Genomic DNA, 8744 nt, shown 5'->3' with positions numbered 1-8744 from the left:
GAATAAAATCGTACCTCTTTTCTAGCTGAAAAGTGGACCAATTTTTTATACATTCTTATGACCCTAGCCCTAGGGCTTGCTCACACTAGCCTGCAACTCGGACGAGTGCTATCTGTCTGTGGAAAAAAAGGGAAGCATGAAGCGGACGGCTCCACAAATCGGATGACACGCACCCATTCAAGTCTATGGGTGCATGTAAAACATCAGACTGCACTAGGATATCATCAGAGTGCAGTCCGACATCCGCAAACTCAAACAATGGAGAAGATGGAGAAATGACATTTTCCATCTTCTCCTCACGTGTGCTCCAATTTCCTCATCCTAGAGAATCGGATCACACTTATCTGACAACTTTGGATCAGAGTTTGATCGGATTGTCATTTTGATAATCATCAAGCCGAATTTCTAGCATGAGAGAATTAACGCTCGTGTCATCTCGTCCTTAGTGTTATGTCGGTTGAATATAATTGTTGGTCAGCTCTTGGATCTTTAGCTAAAGGTCAACACATGTCTCAAAGGTCTTAGAACCAATCAAAAAATACAAAGGTCCCAAATATTGAAAAAAAGTTAAATTTTACTTTATTTTTCTAAAACTTGTAAAAAACTTTGATAGGCACAGTACATATCTGTACACAATTTTATTTTAGGGAAAATAATAGAAAAGTTTTGTGCTTTTTTCTTTTAACGTGATGGCTGGTGCACCGCATTAAATATACAGTTTCTCTTGAAGTGCAGCTTGAAGAACCTGTACCTTAGTCACTTTTTCATATTACATGCAGATTTGCCCGAGGCAAGCAAGTGCTGATATAATAATTGGCTCACTCAGCCATCTGCCTGCCTTATTTCAACTGATGTAATCTCAGATGTATTTCAACACGCTTTTTTTTTCCCTTTACCTGAATCTTCTTCAGTCCTGTCATATTCCCTGATCTAATTCCTGGGCTACAGCCACAGTACGCTGTTGTGCTTCACTAGGAAGGTAACAGGAGACAACGTCCATCTTCCACTCGCTTTCTGCAACTCATGCGTACAAGCCAAAATAAGAGAAGAGTACAAGTACAAGGCCTTTACTAAAGCCCGGCTATTACTACTCAGGAAAGACTAAGTGACATTCCCTACTGGAATACATTATTTCCACATCCTCTCCTTGCGATTCTCAAGAACAATCTCCAACTTTGCAATGTACACTGCAAGGTGCACAGTACACTGACTATAGGAAGATAAAATAAGGTAAGACATAAATAAGCAGATTTTTATTCTTTGTAGATGTGTCTATATATATATATATATATATATATATATATGTTATTAACATATTTATAGTTTATTTTTTGTAATATTTATAATAATTGATATTTTTAAAAATATTTTGGTTTATTTTTTAATTAATTTTAGCAATTTAACTATTTAAGTTTTGTAATTATTTTTTTTTTTTAGTTTTGTCTTTGTATTGGCCACAGTGTGAACGTGATCTTATACATTGCACATATACCAAATTATACTCCAGCTCATTTCTTTTGGTTTTGCTAAATTTAGCAATTGTAGAATCACAGTATAAACATTAAACTGATGTGTTTTAATGAATGATATTTGGAATTTTACAATGTTTTGAAGCATAAATGTTTGAGTACACATTTAAAGCTTATATTACAACTTTTTGGTACATAGAACAAATAGACAAACTTGGATTTAAAGGTGACAAGGTCCAAGGTCAAGACAAGCAGATCTTGGAATGTAGAATCTGAGCCTCCAGCAACATTGGAGCTGAACTTGTGAACTAAGTCAATGTAAGGAGTCATATCTCACTGTAACGTGTGTATGGCTCTGATTTATTATGCCAGCAAGTAAATCGATGGAAGCAGAAACACACATTACCAAATAATTGCCATTCTATGTTCCCTACGTGTAGGTGATGGCCTCTTCCGCCATCCCAACTGAAAAATGGGTATATTTTAATGAATATCATATTTTAAATAATAATGCATCATTTAAAATTGTAGATATATTTCAGATATATAAATAATTCAATATTTTTTTATATTAGCTGATAAAGTGTGCTTTACTAAAATCCCGATTCGAATCAAGATCATCATTTCAAATTTTCTGTAGCCACTATACGTGGTATAGTGATAGATTAAGAGACGGAAACAAAACTAAGATTTCTAGAACTGACGCCACTGGTTTCCATCTGGTTGAAGGCACTGGTAATCTACAGTTTAGTGATGGTAGTGCTAATCATTATCTCTGTATGTACTAAACAGTAAAACAGTCTTCCAACAAGTTCTCACTGTTGTGATGCAAGTTGCTGTCGCTTCTTCACAGCTGGAAGCCTTAGGTTGGCAATCTCTGCTCTAACTTGTTGTGATATAGTAGTCATAAGATGCTGACCATAGAAATGATAGGTTTTGGTACAACCACCAGAAGTGCACCCTGACAGAAATTACATTTTTACATCTTTTGCATCAGATCTATTGATGCCTTTTAAATCACTCAAATAAGTATAAGCAATGTCCCGAAAAAGGTGGCACTCACCCACCGGGATAAAAGAATCCTTTATTCAATCTTGTAAAATGGTTAAAACAAGAGAATAGTGGAAGAGCTTCTTGGGAAAACGGCCGTTCGCGCTAATTGCGCTTCAACGAGTCCCGGAGGGTGAGTTCCACCTTTTTTATCTTCTGGACATTGCATGTACATTTGATTTTGGTGGGCACCTGTACTGTGTAAGCTGACCGGGTATGCATACAGGTAGAAATCAGCTGCACACCACTAAGGATTCAGTGCCGGTAATTTATCCCTTATTTTGCATTCAAATAAGTATAAGCATTCATTTAATATTTTGGAAATTAATGATAAATGTGGACCAACACTATATTTTTGGACACAGACATTACCGGTTGTAGATTTCCAGTAGACAATGAAAAATGTATCAACTAATCCTCATCATTACAATGTATTGGGTCATAAATGCCTAGAAAGATTCAAGGCTTCTTTTTGCGACAGATGAGTTTTAAGTGATTTTAACGGATCCAAGTGACATTAATAGAAAACAAAAGTCGGTATGTTTTTTTTTTTACCGTTTAGAATAGCAGTCTCCAAGATCCTGTCTATTAAAAGCAACAAAAAGCTGAATGAACGGAGGTCAACTAAGACAATTGCCATCAAAAAATCACCATTGGGGACACTAATGGAAAAGTTTCTCTGGGGTTTGTTTTTGGAAAGGCTACGTAATAGAATAACAGAGTGAGATAAAAGCCTTCTGATGATTTTTGATATTCACTGTTGCCAAAGTCTTATAATTCCTCAGCTGATTTAACTTAAAGATAGATCATTTTAATTACTTTAACCCCTCTGGATATGCTCTGTGCATGCTGATGTTTGCTATTTCTTAAAATCTTAAAACGATTAATTTTCTTCCTGCACTTACCCCCCTTGATGCCTTGGATAGTTGTCCCTTACACTCTGTTTCTTCTCCTATGTTCCTTTTTTTCACTCCTCATTGCACCCATTTGAAACTGTTTGGCCTGTAGCCAGAATTTTGTGTTCCCTGGCCTCCTTAGGCATCTCAACAAGTAACGGTTGCATAGGTCATAAACAAATCTTCTTGATAACATTTCTTATCCCTTTCAGGCTTCATTGGAAAACAATACTTTTAAACATATCGATATATATATAGGGGCAATCCTTGAATATCTGCTAAATAACGATGGATAACATATTGGGGGGTTTTATGGTTTGTTACTCTTCCCTTTCCATATTTTTGGTACTGTGAAACTATTGTTTGTATGGTTCCTGTTTATTATCAGTGTCACACATCTGTTTTATGAAAATTGATAAGAAAAATGTATTGTGAGTTAAAAGTTTACAGTCAGTTGCCACAACTGGCCTTGGACTGACCCTCAGGAGAACGGGAGAATTCTCCAGTGGGCCCCTGGGCAAGAGTGGGTCACAACCGTCTTCTATAAGCAGTACTTAGCACAATATACTGGAACCACTATGTACAGACAAAGACAGCATCTTATTCATTTATCAATCTACACAGTCCATGGTTATATAAATTGATGGTTGATGATAATGTCACAATTGCATGTATTCGAAAAGTGGGGCCCTGGAGTTGGTAATTGGTGGGTCCTTGTCCGACACTGGTCCACAACTCATAAAAATCAAAGATAATCTATAACATCCTTTTTTTGCATCAGATGAAAGGAAAGAGACACATAATCCTCTTAAAGTAATATAGAAGACAGATGATTAAGTAAAAGTCTATTATTGTCACCATGATGTAAATGGCAACAGCACAGATAGTATAATTGTGCTTGTTTTATATGTTTGTATGCACATGTATAAGGGTCAGAGGAGAAAACAGACCCTTGTGTGGTTTGGACTGGGTAATGCTTTCCAGGTCTCATGTCTATGATGATCAGATCTTGGCTTTCACTTTACCAGAACAAGAAGAAATTATAGATATCTACCATATCCTTCCCAACTAGTCAAGTGGCCACTCTTTGAATGGGGCAGAAGTCTCGTAATAGCTCTCTGTTTTTCGTGACCATCCCTGAATCACTTATTTACACCTCAATGTTATCGGAAATGTCAAAGGTGCACAAACCTGGGCCAATTTTGTAAAACTTTTAATAACAAATTAGTACCTTCTTCTGTACCATTGGCGGTATATCTGATGACACCAGATTCTTGTATATTCCAGTGATATATTTGTATATTAACAGATTTTGCACCTTTTGCACAATATATATATTAAATTGTAATGTTATTGATTAGAGATCTGTTTTCATCGTCACTATTCTCAAAAGTTCTTCTCTGTCAGGGGTTTTACTATTTTTTGATAGCAGGAGTAGTGCTATTTTTCACCGTCGTAAATTACCAGAAACTTGACAGATCCTCATCATCAGTCGCTGGGATCTAATTGGTTCACTATAATCTGAATATAGATCCATAATGGCTCGATCATGAGCAGAAGCCAATGTGAACAGATGCCTTAGAATCAGTCCGCATGCGCTTAACATATAAGTAATAAAATTAAGCATTTTATCTAGATTCCAGTCTGAATATCAAGAGCACCTGAAGCGTGACCTAGACGTCATTATTCACCTAAAGTAGTTTGCCAAGTGGTAAACTTCCTCTAATACCTCCTACTTTATTAGAAGGTGGCTAGTATTTATCACAAAACACAGAATCTGACAGAAGAACTTAAACATTTTCATAAATGAAATTTGCCTTTTAATGTAAAGCTTAATACAGAGAAATGCACAATATTACGAGATTACCTTGAAAAATGAAATCTAGAAACAATGTTCCCTCTAACATCATAAATTAGTTTTAGAACAGTGTGTTTCGACATCATTACCTTAAATCACAAGAAGTCAGGCACATACTTTTATTGAAATGGTTCTTTTCCATGAAAAGAGATTAAGCAATACAGTCGTTTATCACCAGAAGCCAATCTTCAGGTAGATGTAGTATTATGGCGCAGAGCTGAGAAAAGGCACACAGGATTTCACTTTACCAATCATAGATTTAGCAAATTGATGCAGAAGAAGAACTGTAGTGGACTACATGCAAGACCTATAATGAACCCTTCACCTCTGAGTCATTTTTAATATTGGTGTCATTGTATGTGGCAGACAGGCTAGCTCAGACACCGGGGCTTGGGTGCGTCTATTACCTCCTATACTATGTCTCGCAGAGGAGACTTCACTGTGCTCCTACTGAGCAATGCAAATCCAACAGCTTTTTGCAATACCTGGCCATTCCTGGTGTACAGCAAATAGCATTACCGCAATATAGTGCAATCCAATACTGGAACTTCTAATATTCTCACTTCCTACTGACTGCTTGTTCCAGGAATGTCTTTTCATATGAAGAAGTGTCTATACCATTCTTAGCATAGATACCAAAATGGTGAAAATCACGTTAGGCGGGCTGTGCTGTGGAAATGAGGAGCCTTGGGGCTTTAGATAAAGTTTTTATTAGCACAAACGCATTTCAGTGCCTCTCAAGGTAAAAAAAAATTGTTTTTTGACCTTGAGTTTGGTGCCAAGATGCGTTGCTACTGATAAAAAAACCTTATCTGAAGATCCAAGGCTCCACATTTCCAGCAGGGCAGCCTGTGTAACGTGATTTTCACCATTTTGGTAACTATGATAAGAATGGTATAGACACTTTTTCATATGAAAAGACATTCCTGGAACAAGGATTATCTCTTTTCTGAAAAATACACATCTGAAAATCATCTCCTCCAGTCACGGGGTGGCAACAGCCTATATTCACACCTAAATACATGTGGATGCCCCTTAGGCTTAACATGAGTTCTTACTATCGGTAGCACACCGTACCCGCACACTAGGTCTCTCAGTAAATGCATAACAGTGCAACAAAATGCCAGGATAGCAGTGCTGTATAAAGCACAAATAAAAGTATGATAAAGTATCCAAATAATAGCATCAAAAGTACTAGTGACATGATGTATGTATTATGACCAGGGCTGGTATTAGACAAAGTGGGGCCCTGGGCAAAGGTTTAAAGTGGGGTCCTAAATGCTAACATATTGCACCCTCACACGCAAACATTAAGATTGCATTTACATAAGTTGAGTTCAGGCCATTCAGGGAGCGCAATAGACAATATTGAAGTCGTTCTGCGCTTGTTTCCTGGCCTCTTTCCACCAGCTGAAAAAGAATGATGGGTACAGAACAATCACTAATAGATCAATCTGTCCACATAAAGTATCTTGTTATCAACAGCATATCTGCAGCTTACACCGGGCGATGTGCTGCCAAGAAAAAGGAATTTTGTTCCGACCTAAACGATCCAATCACCCAATGAACGAGTAGCGTTTTGCTCATTCATCTGGCTATTGCCGACATGTTTGTACATATGAACTCTCATCTACTCTGCTGGTATTGATAAATGTGGTTGCAACATATACAGTATGTGACACACACAACACTTGATACATACACACAGTGCATGATACACACGCATGATACACACACACAAACTGTTAGGCGTCGGATTCCGGCAGCGACACAACAGGAATCCAGAGCCTCACATGCTGCTCTGCAGCAAGCCATTCCTGAGACTAAGTCCCTCTGCTGCTCCACTGAGCATGCTCACTAGATGATCTCCCACTGGAGGTCAGGAGTCATGTGCTCAGGTCCTTCTCCAGATCTGATTGGTCCATCTCAGAGATCTGGAAGGTCCTGGCAGCGCACGGCTATAAAAGGCCCGCATGGCCACTCTGCCATGCGCTAGTATAGACTCTTCTTGCTAGATGTGTGAATGGTGATGGATGTATGTTTCTGGTGACTGACATATTAAGATTCCCCTCCCTCTGATATTACGCATGTGGATAGGGAACTATAGAAAGAGTCAGCACCAGTCAGTGGCATACCTTAGGCCACTGTGTACACCACACCTCTACACTAGCGTCCGGTGGTGTCACGTCTCTCACGGCACTATCGCATAGCGGCTGTGTCTGCCACCGCGTTGCATTCAACAGCATTTACCGGCGTCCGCAGTAGCAACGCCGCATGCACGGTAGGTCTAGACGGACACCGTCCCCTGTCTTGGACCCGTGTCCTGTGACCTGAATCCGTGCATGCAATTTTGCTGAAACCTGTGAGTCTAACAGGCTCGGTGTTTATGCTTATGTTACAGCGCCTCTGTGAGTTAACAGAGTCCGCTCTGTGCACATCGGGTGACTTTGAACCCGTGCGCATTATACCGCCATATAGCGCGTCTTCCATTGTCTAGCAGCGGTTTTAACACCTACTGCACGGTGGACCCCGGGCGGCGAACGCACTTTCTATTATTTAATATTTAGTGCGTTCCGCCGTCCCTAACACAAACAATGCACAACACACACACGAACACAATGCATGATACACATGCATGATACACAAACACAATGCATGTGTCATGATCCATGCTGGATCAGGACTGATAAAAAGCACAGGTAACCTTTTTTTTTTCTTAAGCTGTGCTTAAGTTTGGTTTTTGCCCCCCAGTGGCCATTAGGATTATTGCACTGTGGTGGCTTTTGTTCTAAGTTTGCCCCCAATGGTGGTGAGCGTCATTGCACTCTGGTTTCTTTAGTTAGAGTGCACATGATTATAATGCCGGTGTGATTGCTCTGGCTCTGCTATAAAAGAGTCACAGGTGTTGCAATCAGTGTTGGTGATAGTGTTCATTTCAACCATCCTTGGTGAAGGAAGGAGCTGGAGAGCATTCCTTGCAGCACTGTCTTAGCCCTGGTGTGGAATTAGTCAGAGGGGATTTCCTTGTAGCTCTGATAGAGCTTGGTGGCAGCTATTCAGTAGGAGAGCTGCATTCTGGTGGTGGACTCTGTTGCCAGGAGCAAGAGCAACAGAGTAAAGCTAAGTGGTGTTTCCCTGTTTGTGTTTTTCCTTATTGTGTATTAGTACCGCGGTGGGGCCAATGCCTGCGCCACCCAGCTCCCTAGCAAGGGATAGGTGTAGGGTGTGCTAGGGCGACAGGTTCCTGATCGGCGCCCGGTGCGGAACTGGCATAGGGAACGCTAGGAGCGTTAGGGACACTGACTCAGGGGAGTGCAGGAGGTCGCCACGTCCCCTTTGCCTATTGCAGGGCCCACCGTTGTAACTGTTTCCCCTTTCCCCGTGTCTTGTTGTTTTAGTTACCGGCCTCCTGTGGGCCGTGTCACACAGGACAGATTCACGTGCCGCATCTTGTTGTTTCAGTTATCAGCC

The 8744-nt window shown here is 39.9% G+C and overlaps 1 protein-coding gene across 1 annotated transcript in view; it reads left to right on the top strand.

Annotated features, from left to right (window-relative positions):
• Window positions 1-853: 853 nt before the first annotated feature.
• Window positions 854-8744, top strand: part of FOXN1 (forkhead box N1) — an 80412-nt gene continuing 72521 nt past the window's right edge. Inside the window, exon 1 of the mRNA XM_073565532.1 lies at window positions 854-1230. The gene's annotated coding sequence lies outside the window, so the exon portion shown is untranslated. The remainder of the gene's footprint in view (window positions 1231-8744) is intronic.

This window comes from Dendrobates tinctorius, unplaced genomic scaffold (assembly GCF_039654945.1).
Source record: "Dendrobates tinctorius isolate UK_male_01 unplaced genomic scaffold, ASM3965494v1 ptg000016l, whole genome shotgun sequence".
NCBI classification, from domain to species: Eukaryota; Metazoa; Chordata; class Amphibia; order Anura; family Dendrobatidae; genus Dendrobates; species Dendrobates tinctorius.
Note: the sequence above shows the minus strand (reverse complement) of the source record. Positions and strands in the feature narration are given on the sequence as shown.